Below are 14,212 nucleotides of genomic sequence, written 5' to 3'. Positions count from 1 at the left end.
CAAGATGCTTCTTTTGCCATTATTTTCTAAAAACCTGGCCATATCTTTCAGTTTTACAAACTTGAATTCCTAGACTTCTTTTCTTGGTCTTTCCTGGCAAAATTACTGCATATCTGTTCTGATACTGTTATATTAAGTAACAATACTTTTCTCTAATATCAAGCTATTAATTCTGTGACATTACCATCTCACATGCCTTTGGTCCTTCAAGAAAGGTAATGGAGTGACAAGTGTCTAGCTATGTTGCCTTATGTTCTGAGTTCAAATCCCACCGAGATGAATTTTGTTCTAAGTCAGTAAAATTAGTATCAATGAGGTACCGGGCCTCATGTAATTAGTCATGCTCCTCTGAATAAATGTGTGGCCTTGAGTTTACATTATGATTGGCTAAGCTGGCAGAATTGTTAGCACGCTGGACAAAATGCTTAGCAGTATTTCATCTGCTGCTACGTTCTGAGTTCAAATTCCGCCAAGGTTGACTTTGCATTTCATCCTTTTGGGGTTGATATAATCGACTTAATTCCTTCCCCAAATTTGAGGCCTTGTGCTTCCAGTAGGAAGGATTATTATTATTATTGTTATTATTAAGGCGGTGAGCTGGGATAATTGTTAGCAGCATTTCATTCCTCTCTGTGTGTTCTGAGTTCAAATTCTGCCGACGTCGACTTTACCTTTCATCCTTTCGGGGTCAATAAAATAAGTACCAGTTGAACACTGGGGTTGATTTAATCGACTTATACTCTCCCCTGAAATTGCTGGCCTTGTGCCAAAATTTGAAGTTATTACTATTATTGAAAGAAATTGGGTCGGACTCGTTTGTCAGTAATGACTTTCTTACAGAAGCACTTATTTTTAAATACATTAATGTGTTTGTTTGTTTGTGCATGTGTGTGTGTATGTTTATATACATATGTGTGATATATGATGTATGTATATTTTAATTAATGTATGAACAAATGAAGCGCCTAGCTTACAAGTATTCAGTCACCTTTGCTTTGGGATAGGGTTATCGATGGAATTTTTGATATTGTTGGCATTGATTTCAGTTAAGGATAACATAGCTGAGTTGTAAGATGATACCCTAATTTTCTGGGGGCTTTTTTTTTTTTTTTTTAACTACAAATGTCAGTCTTGCGATAATTTCTAGTCATAGATTATTCGAAACAAATATCGCCGCATTCTAACTTCAACAATGTCATTAGAACATTTTTTTGTTTCCACCTCTACAATTTTTGGTGGAATGATCAAAACTGTCCCAAATGACTTCATTCTTTTGAGTTGAGATATAATTTAATGACTAATTGTTATTTATGTTTATCCAAAAGAAAATTCAAATTTTTGTCCCAAATTATTTTGGTTATTTTTAAGGAACAAACTAACAATATCTTGTGCTATGATTTTTTTTTTTTTTTTAATTTAGTTCATCTGATACCTCATGAGGGATTAATCAGTATTATACTGTACAAAAATGACATGCTTTTGGAGAATAATTCTATTTTCCATTTGATAAAAATGTAGCTTATAATTTTAATTTAAGTTTATGAAATTTAATTTTTCATTATATTTTGCTAACGTTAGACATAAACTTAAAACTATTCAGATCTTCCATGGTGTTGAATGATAAAAAAAATATTGTCAGTCCTAAATAAAATGAATTGAAATTTGTTATCAACCCTCACCCCCTGGGTTTTGCTTGTTTTTTTGTGTGTGTATTATTTGTTTGTGTCAAAACTAGCAATCAAGCTACTTCATGTTATCTTCAAAATTGCTGCCCTTCCTCTTTATTCTTTCCAATATAAATGGATGCAATTTTCTTTAATCTTTTTGGTATAAATAAGTTTTCTTTTTTTTTCCGTTGAATTTCTTATGTGACATGGCCATGTGGTTCAGTCCCCACTGTGTGGCACCTGGAGCAATTGTCTTCTATAACCCTGGGCCAGCCAAAGCCTTCTGGATGGATCTGGCAGACAGAAACTGAAAGATGGCTATCGTGTGTGTGTCCACTCTTGTCGAGACATCGTGTGACGGTCGTAAATGAGCATTATCGTCATACAAGTAATATTGTTTATTTCTAGTCTTCTGAAAAATGTCTGGCTATGAAAAATATTACCTTGTTTGGAAATGAGTGAGGAATGGTGGCAGGAAGGGCATCTGGCTGTAGAAAATCAGCTTCAAGAATTCCATCTGGACCATGGAAAAGTGGAGATAAAATGAGACGTGAAATTTGAAAGTAGCACTAACTTTTTTTCAAATCATTTTTAATATCTTGCCATAAATATACTTTCTGTCTAAATTTTGCAGTATTTTTCATGTGCAGTTTCAGCCGTTATGTGATAATTAGATTGGTTTCTAACAAACATCTGACTGAATAGTAATTAGATCACTATTCCTAACAAATATATCATTGGTTCTTATATGATTACAGTGAAGAGCAGTATCATAACAAATTAAAATTCTAAAAGTTTTTGTTAACCACTCTTGGTCTCATGTTCCCAACCAGCACCAAATACACTGAGTTGTTCAATTTAGACTGAAATCTTACTGTACAAATAATTAGGCAAGATTTCAGTAGGTAAAAGAATTTGTATTTTTATGTGAGAATATTTTATATTTAAAAAAAATATATTTCCAAACACCATCTTAATATATCAATAAAAAAAAAATTTAACAACTTATTTTATTGTTTTACTGAACTCCTCCAGATTTTCAGTTTTTAAAATTGAATCATGGTTTTCCCTTAAAACATGGTTATGAAAAGGACTTTTTGAACCAATTTTTCCTGAAACAAAATACTGGCAATCTCCTTATTTTTGTATTTAACTTCAAAATGAAGCTTATTTGGTTAAGTAACTAGCTACATTAACAAATTTAGAAAAAATCTAAATGCATCTGTAAATTACTTAAATTGATAATTTTGCAGAATCTGTATCAAAGCATTCTTATAATAAATGCATCTTTTATTGATTGAGTTAAAAATAAGTTACCCTCTTATTTTCAAGAGGGTAACTTATGGGCAAAAGTGTTTCAGCTGTAGTCATCTTGTTTCATGGCCAATATCGGTGACTGCTTTATGAATTATCAACATAGGGCAAGTTTCTTTAACTAGTTACATTACTAATGTTTTTAGATACCCTCTCTAATCTTACTTTTTAATTGTTTTCATTAAACTTTGATTTAATTTTTTTTTTTTTTAATGCATAAATATTTTGATAATCTCAGCTCTTATTCAGAATTGCTGGAAATATCAATATTTGGATAAATATAGAACTTTTCACAAATTCTGTTCAAATTAAAATCTAATATTGTATTAAAATATAAATCATAATGTAAAGCAAAATACTTTTAATTTATTCAAAGTTATATTTTCTTTGACCTTTCTGTTGTCCTCAAATTCTTTAATTTTTATTTAAAAATTCCTTGAAGGAAGAAATAACATGGATCTTCCAACATCATGCTTTAAGTTTCCATGTACCATAATAAAAAAATTTTTTCAAGATATGAAAACTCTTTTCAATTGTAAGATATGTATTTTTGTTTTTTTAATAAATTTTGTAGTCATGAAATTCCTAACAATATCCTGGATTTATGAGTGCTTTAAAGTTCCTAGAAAAGTTTTTTGATATCTTTGAAAAATACCAAAAGTGGCTCAATCCAGATGCTTCAATCAAACTACTGCACTATTTTTGTTTGTTCCGTCATTTATTAAATTCTCTTTATTCCATTCTGATTTTACTGGAATAAATTTGATATATAATAATTCTGCAATAAAAGAAAGTTAAATAATCTTTTAATTAGCTTCTATTTTGTTGCTTTTCTTTGATATTCTGATTTTTAAAAAATATTTATTTATTTTGTTGGAATAAAAAAAAAAAAGAATTGTTATTTTTGTCCATTCTGAAATTTGCAAGAGAAGAAATACCATTCAATGCCTGTTCTGTATTTGGTAGCTATTGAACCTCCTTCTCATTTTTAAATCATTAATCACATTTGATTTCCACGTGCTTTTTGTTTTAAATCTGTTTTGGGGCTCAAACAGAAAAGCTTGAGTGCTTATTTCATTTGCAATGAAGCAATCTAAGACTTAGCTTGATTTTAGCTCCTTTGTAGGGCCTCAGTACTTTATAAATTATACAGCAATGCATATAGCTTACAGCTTTAGTTTGTAGGGTTATCCTCTTCCAAATTTTGCTAGTATATATATCTATCGACATAATTATACAGTCTCATCTTTGATAAATAAGAAAAAATGGTAGTCTCAGTTTTCATAAGATGGTACCTGTTTGAGATGATTCTTTTTTTCCCCTCCTCCAGATTCATATCTTTTTACTTCAGTTGCACCACTAAATCAACTTAATATTTATTTAATTTTGTCGAGATTCTTTGCGATATATTTTAGTTTCGGATATAATTTTATGAAAACTGTGTTTCATAACTATATGCTCTTTAAATTACCTATCATGTTCAACTAACAAACACCACTTTTGTGTTGTCTATGATTTAAATAGCAATCAGTAAAAGCGGAATTAACCAATCAGTATTCTATGAATCAAATTTAAAATTTCTCTGTAATAAAACCAGTCACATCGAAAAATGAAGATAATAAAATTTAGTCTAATTTCAAATTTAAATGTCGTAATCTATAATTAGTGAATCAAGAACAGGCCATATTGGATGTCTTCCTCTCTATTGACTGTGGCTTCACAGCACATACAATGCACATTTCTTGCTGGGTTCTTGCCATAGTTTTATTGAAGTCTTACCAGCTACATTTAACCCTTTTGTTACCATATTTCTGTTGAGATGCTCCGTGTTTCTTTCAATTAATTTTAAATATAACAAAGAATTTAGTAAAATAACTTCGTTATCATTCTAGGAATGTAAATTGTGACAACGGTTTGGCAGATTTTAATTCAAAACTTTTGAAAACAAGGCATTTGTACTCAGAGCCACAGCTGGGTTGGTATCGAAAGGGTTAACTCTTAATAAACTTATTCCTTTGGCTGTTTTTATGCTTGAAGTATGTTTTTTATTTAGATATACTAATAAAAATAAAATCGTACAAACTTGGAATTCTTTTTATGAACCAATAATAGAAAGTTTGAAATTATCATTTTAATAAATTCTGGTCTTGTGTAACATTATTGGGCACTGTTCAATGTTACACAAGACCAGAATTTAGATGTAATAGCCCCCAAGCCTTCATTGCAAAATTTCAAATCAATTTCTTCCTAAATTTTCTCAAGAAATATTTGTCCTAGTAAGATAATATCTCACGAGTATCTCAGCAAAAATATGGCTACTGAGATAAGATCCAAGAATTGCCATGGTAATGCTATTTCAGTGTTGATATATACTATGGTGAAAACCAAACATTAGATATGAAATAGTTGTTGGTTTCAACCAGGTGTGGAGAATCTCTTATCAAGTAGCTTAAGTACAGGTGAAGCTTATCTTTTGAAACAAATATTAAATCTTTAATTTTATAACTGCATATAATAAAGTAACATTTGGTGCTAAGACTTGAATATTTTTTTCATATTGGTTTTTAGGGATTTGCTGCATGCCATTTCAATTACAATACAGGTGAAGTGTAAGGCAGCGAACTGGCAAAAACGTTAGCATGCCAGGTGAAATGCTTAGCAGTATTTTGCTTGCCGTTACGTTCTGAGTTCAAATTCCACCGAGTTCGGCCTTGCATTTCATCTTTTCAGGTTCAATAAATTAAGTACCAGTTGTGTACTGGGGTCATTGTAATTGACTGGCCCTCTCCCCCAAAGTTTCAGGCCTTGTACCTAGAGTAGAAAAGAATACAGGTGAAGTGTCCCATACTTCTAATTTCAAGTTAACTCTTCTTATTCTAACAGGAAAAGAAAATGTTTTACTGTATCTAGTTACAAATCCCTAACGATTTGAGATTTTAGAAAAAAATGCCAGAGTAAAGATGTAAATACCAAGAAAGTGACTAATTAGTATCTGAAGATGCAACACTAGTAGCTTTATGAATTCTAGAAACTCAGTCATCAATGTTTCAATATTAATTTGGCATCTTCAGTCTTTATGTTCTGAGTTCAAATTCCACCAAGATTGACTTTGCCTTTCATCCTTTTGGGGTCGATAAATTAAGTACCAGGGAAGCACTGGGGCCAATGTAATTGACTATCCCCCTTCCCCCAAATTTCAGGCCTTGTATGTATAGTAATAAATAAATAAATGCACCATTTTAAAGCCTAGCCAGGCTCATGGGGCCAGTTTCTATGGCATATGTGTTCCCCAGCTGGACGGGATGCCAGTCCATTGCAATATTACTCACTTTTGCAGCCGAGTGGACTGGAGCAACATGAAATGAAGTGTTTTACTCAAGAACACAATATGTCGCCCGGTCCAGGAATCGAAACCACAATCTTACGATCATGATGCTGACACTCTAACCACTAAGCCACATGCCTCTACTGTACGTGTAGTAGAAAATAATATTAATTTTGCATCCAAGAAAATCGTAGCAAATTCTGAACAGAAGTTTTTTTTAATTAATTAATTGTATGCTTTCAGCTTTATTTTCTACTCATTTAACAAATTCTTTTTAATTTTGCGATAACTTGTTTCAATCTCTTCATCTTAGCTTTCATTTTTAAGAAATGTTTGTCACATATTTCCACATCACTAGACTGAATAACCAATGCAGGTTTCTTGTATAACTGCTATTATGAATCTAGTTACAACTTGACAGATTTTTTTTATTGTCTGTATTGAAATATTGAACTGGTTTCATCATAACATAATCTCTTTGAATACCAAATGTTGATGATGATTGGTCTCATCCAATTTTGACCCCTGTCAATGTTTGTGATTTTCTAATAAGACTACCATAGAGAGAAAAACCAATTTCCTGTTTATCATCTATCATTCAAAGATCCTCATATTTATTATAAACTACCATGCAATGGTCTTTGTTTTGTGTCTGTGTGTATGTGTGTATTTCTCTATTCCTCTGTGATAGTCAGATATATCTTACCATCTACTTTAACCCTTTAGCATTTAAACCGGTTGTATCCAGCCAAAAGTATTCTGCCGGTTTTATGTTCAAACTGGCCAGATCTGGTCTCTCACACCAACCCTACAATATCGTTTTAATGATTAGTTCAAAACAATGTGGGTAAAAAAGGATTAATTTTGGCAGAATAATGCGAACACTAAAGGGTTAAAATAGCTTGTCACAGATTCCTACACTAATCTATTACACTTTGGTTAATCCTTTGTATCTTTTGATAGCAAACCACTCCAAATAATACAAAACCAACATTGTTTTAACAATTTCTATTCTAGAAATATGGCATCCGTTATTGGATAGAATAAATAACAAAAATAGATTGACTTCATTTTGTATTATTAATGGTTTGGTGGAATTGTTTTTAAAATTAAGCTTGCTTTTGTTACACTAACAGATACAGAGATGTCACTGTAAATATCCAGCCAGCTCTCAAAAAAAATAGAAAAAAAATAAACTTGCTTTCAAAATACATTTTATATATTTATTTTTTTTTGTGTGTAAAGTTGTACTTTAAAAGTACTAAGATACCTAAAAGATACTACAAACTTTAGACTTTATCCATTAAATATAATTTACAAAAGTCAACAGGTAGAGGTTTTTTACCTCTACACCATCTGACATACTAATATCTGCAAGTATTTAAAAAATTGTTTTGTTTTATAATTGTATGATCAAAGAAAAACCGGTGAAAAAAAAAAGTATATTCACATTATTGGAAATATATTTTCTATCTTTTTTTTTTCAGTTTATTAGCCACTAAGTTGTCTCCTTTTTTTTTAAAATTAAATTTTACCACAAAAACTTGCTGTTTATGTCTTGTGAGTTTATCGCACTCTTAACCTTGTCTTTGTAACCTCATCCACACTATTTTAATCAGCATAGAATTAAGAACTTTTGAGAACTGAAGTACTTGTATTTGTAACGTAAGATTTCAGTTTTCTTAAGTGATATGTAAAGAACATTGAAACCTTGCATTAGAAATAAATTCAATTCTAATGGAAAATTATGTATAAGAATGACATTTATGCAATCAGATAAAAATATAGTAATTGGTAGGAACACAAAACTTAGGTTAAAAGCCCAAAAACCAAAACTATACTAACAGTATCTTGTTTTAAAAATTATGTTATCACTATTATTTCTTTGTATCTTTTCTGCTTCCTGAAATTGATTTATTTTTATACTTCATTCTTAAATTTGTGAATTTTTTTTTTTTAATGTAAATTTCTTTTCATTTTGAATTTTATTGAAAATTCATAATTAAAGGAATAAAATCATAAACTAAACTTTGTTTTAATTTCTTTCAAAAAATGTTATTCTTTTACTGTTTTCAGTTATTTGTGTATTGCCATACTGGAGCACCGGCTTCAAGGAATTGCTCAAACATATTGATATCTTTTACTTGTTTCAGTCATTGGACTGCAGCCATGCTGTAGCATTACCTTCAAGGATTTTAATTAAATAAATCAATTCCGGTTCTTGTTTTAAAGTTTGGTACTTATCCTATCAGTCTCTTTTGCTGAACCACAAAGTTGTACAGATGTAAACAAACCAACACTGGTTATCAAGCAGTGACAGGATTCACACATGTATACACACAAACACAAAGGGCTCTGACACAATTTCCATCTCCCAAATTCACTTGCAAGGTTTGTAGTATAAAATACTTGCCCAAGGTGCTGCGCAGTGGAACTGAGCCTGAAACCAGATGGTTGCAAAGTGAGCTGCTTAACCATCACACTGCCATACCTATGTCTTTTTTTAATAAATTTCATCATCATTTAAGGTTCACTTTTCCATGGGTCAGACAAAAATTGTAAATTTTCTACGAATCCAGTCACAAGACTTTGTTCAGCCCAGGGCTATTATAGAAGTCAATTGCCTAAGGTGCCATGCAGTGGGACGGAACTTGTAACCATGTGATTGGGAAGCAGACTTGCCTGTACCTATAATATATTTTGAGTATTGTTTTATCTTTCACTAGCAGTATCGCCCGGCGTTGCTCGGGTTTGTAAGGGAAATAACTATATAAGCATTTTTAGAGAGTTATAGCCAAAAAATAGCAAAAAATGCATTAAAATGGAAAAAATATGATGGTAAATTTTTTTTAAATCGTTGACTCATCGTAGACATTTTTAGAGAGTTACTTCCCTTATATAATAGCGAAAAAATGCATTAAAATGGAAAAAAAACGATGGTAAATTTTTTTTAAAATCGTAGACTCATGTAGACGCTTTCTTAGCCATTTCTGTTTTGGTGTCTTCAAGCCATGAAGTCGTTGTTCTAAAAGAACGCTGGTCTCCTTGACAACGCATTACGACGTTGATTTCCTTACACTCCCTTCCCCACAGGTGCAGGTGTGAGCGTGGACGCCAACTCCACCGCCATCGACACACGAAAAATTATGCATTAAAATGGAATAAAAAATGATGTTAAATTATTTTTAAAATCGTAGACTCATCGTAGACGCGCGCTAATACTCAGACGGGCTCGATATGAATCACGACTATAAGCTACCCGAATTTGGTTAAACTGCACCGCAAAATGTGGGAGTAGTTAGGAATCTAAATCGAAGGGGACAGACACTCACACAACTACAGTTTTATATATATAGATATACATAGCGCAGTAGTGGTGAGATGTGACAGCAAAGAAAAGCATACATTCACTCTCTGCATGCAATTAAACTCGGAAAGTTCGTGAGGAACCCATTGACCCAATTTGCTGACTTTTCCGATAGCACACAGGTCTCAATGAATGGTTGAATGACCAAATCCAAGCTTCTCTGCTAGTTCCTCAACAGTTACGATGAGATTTTGTTCCACCAGGGTTTTCAGGATGTCCTTGTCGAGTTCTACAGATCTTTCAGGATGAGGCTCGTCTTCTAGGCTGTAGTTTATGGCTCGGAATTTCTGGAACCACCATTGACACTGCCTTACGCTTATTGTCCAATCCCCATATACTGCATTAATATTTCTTGTACTTTCCGTTGCGTTGTTGTCTTTATTGAACTCATAAAGCAAAATATGCCAAATATGCTCCTTTGTTACTTCCAACATAGCTTTGAAAAAAATAGCTATTAAAATCGAAATGCACTCTTCAAAACTTGCACTATGAATAAGGACAAGATAAAATTACTACCTGCTTTTATAGCAAGTTAATATAAGTAGTTTATCCCATTCCCCTCTGACTTTTAGTTCAAGCTGTTGAAAAAACCGCATTATTATATATATATATACATACATACGTACATACATATACACACACACTCTCTCTCTCACACACATGCACACATTTATATTCTGTTATTCTTTTATATGTTTCAGCCTTGAGGTTGTGGCCATGCTGGATCATGTGTGTGTGTGTGTGTGTCTGTCTGTCTGTCTGTATGTATATATGTATATGTATGTGTGTGAATAATAATATTTTCAACAGATGTGTTGCAAATGTATCTGATTGTTCTCAAGCTTCAAATTTACTCTCTTCCAAGAACATTTTCACTCACTCTTATTTGTTAGCTTCCCATACATTTTACTCATGTATCTATCAGCGTTCATGGACAGTAACAAATATTACATCTAGTTTCATTTTATTCGTTACACAGTGTGTGTGTGCGTTTGCGTGTGCTGTAAACCAGACTAAGAAAAGCATTTGACACACACACCAGAATGTGAGTTTTCTGTAAATTTTGCTTAATTGGAGTTTAAATTTTAAAAACTGGAGCTGGCATGACGCGATGCATTGTACTCTTAAAATTGCTAGGTAAATTGTAATTGAAGAAATCCTATATTGTAGATTTGTATAACTCCCAAAGGGAGGCAGATAAAATCTGCCTTTTATAATAAGAGATTTGTTTGCAGCTTGCTATAACACTTCAGTTTCCATGGTCCATACTGTAATGAAACAATTTAGATGTCATTCTAATTAGGGACCTGGCAACATTAGCATAATTAGTATTTGAGACAGTTAAAACCAGAGACACATGTTAAATTATTCAAGCAACAATGTTAAATATACAAATGACTGTTTTTGCACTCTAATTGCTCTATCTACTGTATTTATTTAATTTAGACAGTATACTAATTAACTTCTTCAGATGTAGTATATGGAAGCACGTTGGTAAACTTAATTAGTGAAGTGAGGTCAGCTAATCAAAGGCAGGAGCGCAACACACATGAACTTTTTCGGGGCCTCCAAAGTGATTGGGAGGGAGATATATGTAGACAGAAGACCTGGTAAAAATGTTTGCAAAACAAGATATTAGAGACTCTCAAATGGATTGGAAAACTAGAAAATTATCAAATGAATAGGAAAAGCATGCATGGCTGTGTGGTTAAGAAGTTCGTTTTGCAACCACGGGGTTTTGGGTTCAGTCCTACTCTATGGTACCTCGGCAAGTGTCTTCTACTATAGCCCTAAGGCAGCCACTACCTAGCGTGTGTGTGTGTATATATATGCTGAATAGATACAAAGTAAGAACATGCAAGGTGTTACATTAAATATGTTCAAAAATTATATAGAAGCACAAAAAACAGAAAATACAATAAATACATAGAATGTTCCTAAATCTTCATCAGTTATTGTCCAAAGGATCGTAACATAGTATGAATACCATGTTCATGTGCCAAAAAAAATCATCTTTTCTCTAAAATATACATATATATATAAATAGAGAATTCAGATAAACAAATATCTACTGATGTAATATACTAGGTATATGCAATAAGTGCTGAAGCTGACTTACCACCTAAAACTCCGATTTGAACTGCATCTAAAACAAAAAGTGGTGTTTGCCTAGCAATGAAAGGCTATAAGTGATTTATCATTGAGCAAATACATATATGGTAGGATAAAAAAGTATGAACAGGCAAATAACTGATATCGGTTTAGGCCATGGCATTTATATATATTTTTATATCTTGGACAAACATTGGATGTATAATTTAATGAAGTGGTAGTAAAATCAATGTGTTTACATAACGTACTTTATGAGACTCCAAACATCCTCTCGACTCCTATCAGCCTGTCATCTCAACCAATACACTACTCTTTATAAGAGTTTGACCGGTCCTTTATTCCAATCTCCCAAGGGTGTCAATGACTCTTGCCACAACATCTCCCCCTTTGAGATTGAATTCTGTTGGAAGTTATTGTTATTTTTATTTATTTATTTTCTTTCATCACATTTTCCACAGTCAAACCGTCCAACCCATGCAAGCATGGAAAGCAGACGTTAAACGACGATGATTTTGACGATACACACATATATAAATAGTTTCTGCCTACCAAATCCACTCAAAGCTTTGGTCAGCCCAGGGCTGTAGTAGAAGACACTTGCCCAAGGTGTCACACAGTTGGATGACTGAGCCAGAAACTGAGAGGTTGGGAAGCAAACTTACTATTCAGACACACCTGCTAACGATATACAATTATCAGGTGAGTGTGTTAAACTGGGAAATGGATTAAGTCTACTGTCCAAAGGTGCTTGGGATTGCCAAATAACACTTCGCTATTTCAGGTAGAGGACATTACAACCAAAGTGGTTTTGCACATTTTTTTTTACTTCTTAGAGTTTGAAAGCTGAGAGAATGGCATCCCATGTTAACATTGAAAACATCTTGACCAGTTGGGACAAAGAACAGACAGCATGTGTGTGGGTCAGAGGTTGGACTGTGTTCATTAGTAATTGAATGCCAATTAGTCATGTGGTCATTCTCTAGATGCAGTCTAAGATATCTGTGTGCACAACAACAGCACCATCCTAGATGTGAGTGCAGCACTCCATTGTGGGCCTCACCTAAGTTCTTTAGAGTGATGGTCATGTTTGTATTTTCTCTTTGACTTGTTTCAGTCAAGAGACTGCTGCCATGCTGGGGCACTTTCATGAAGAATTTTTAGTCGAATGAATTGACCCTAATACTTACATATAACTTTTTTTTTTGTCTTTTGTTAAGCCTGACATTTTTTCTATCAGTCTCTTTTGCACTAGTTGTCAAATAGTGATGGGGGAGACAAACACACACACAATGATCTTTCAGTTTCTGCCTACCAAATCCACTTCACAAGGCTTTGGTTGGTCTGAGGTTATAGTAGAAGACACTTGTCCAGGGTGCCTCGCAGTGGGACTGAACCCAGAACTGTGTGGTTGGGAAGCAAGCTTCTTTCCACACAGCCACACCTGAATACGATACAGAACTGTTTGTTTGATATTCTGTGGTGCAATTGTGCATTTCAGGGTTGCCAGGGATTAGGTTGTCCTATCTTCATTCAAATATCTTTTCAAGGTCTCTCTTCAAGGAGGTAATGTAAACATGGTGCGAGATATTTATTATAAAGGTTACAGACAGATGATTGCTGGGCACAAAAGATTAAAGAGGAATGAGAGATAATATCATTTATTTATGAGTGGTGAAGTGGCAGAATTGTCACTTGGTGGGTGGAATGTGTAGTTGTTTTTCTTCTGGTTCTCTATGTTCTGAGTTCAAATGCAACTGAGACTGACTTTGTTTCTTGTCCTTTCAGAGTTGATAAAATAAGAACCAGTTGAACAATTGGGAAGTGGCATAGCTAAGCGAGGAGCGAGTGAACCCTGCCCTCAAGGATATTTGGCACAATTTCGTTTTAACTTGTATTCTATAAACATACATCTTGGTAATTTCTGTGAGCATGTGTTGTCTTGGCAACTGTCATTCTGTAACTGTGTCAACTGTGTATTCTGTAATGAAATGGTTTATAAGGAATCTTTTGTTCCAATGGAAGAAATATAGATAGTGTACATAGGCAGATAATGAAGTTGTAAAATTCTAACACCAAACATAGCTGAAATGTTTATCGATGTCTGTGTCCTCCTGAGTATCCTTTTAAATAGATGATGATACCCTGTTCTATATTTTAGAGATGAGGGATTCTGTACATTATTTACATTGGACGGATATGTGTCCTCATCTTGTTTGTTGTTCCTTTAGCCATTCAATGTTTAAAAAAAATCCTATTATACTTTTATAATTAAATATTTGTTTCTTTATTGCCCACAAGGGGCTCAACATAGAGGGGACAAACAAGGACAGACAAATGGATTAAGTCGATTACATCGACCCCAGTGCGTAACTGGTACTTATTTAATCGACCCTGAAAGGATGAAAGGCAAAGTCGACCTAGGTGGAA

At 33.2% G+C, this 14,212-nt stretch overlaps 2 long non-coding RNA genes across 2 annotated transcripts; one reads left to right on the top strand and one right to left on the bottom strand.

Moving 5' to 3' along the window:
* Positions 1–671: 671 nt before the first annotated feature.
* Positions 672–4,778, top strand: LOC118765370. Its single transcript, XR_005001209.1, has 2 exons — positions 672–4,046; positions 4,086–4,778. It is a non-coding gene; the product is annotated as an uncharacterized LOC118765370 (long non-coding RNA).
* Positions 3,840–4,189, bottom strand: LOC118765371. The gene is made up of 2 exons (XR_005001210.1): positions 4,082–4,189; positions 3,840–4,041 (listed from the first exon to the last, which is right to left on the bottom strand). It is a non-coding gene; the product is annotated as an uncharacterized LOC118765371 (long non-coding RNA).
* Positions 4,779–14,212: the final 9,434 nt, after the last annotated feature.

The sequence above is a fragment of the Octopus sinensis genome, linkage group LG11 (assembly GCF_006345805.1).
Source record: "Octopus sinensis linkage group LG11, ASM634580v1, whole genome shotgun sequence".
Lineage (NCBI taxonomy): Eukaryota > Metazoa > Mollusca > Cephalopoda > Octopoda > Octopodidae > Octopus > Octopus sinensis.
Note: the sequence above shows the minus strand (reverse complement) of the source record. Positions and strands in the feature narration are given on the sequence as shown.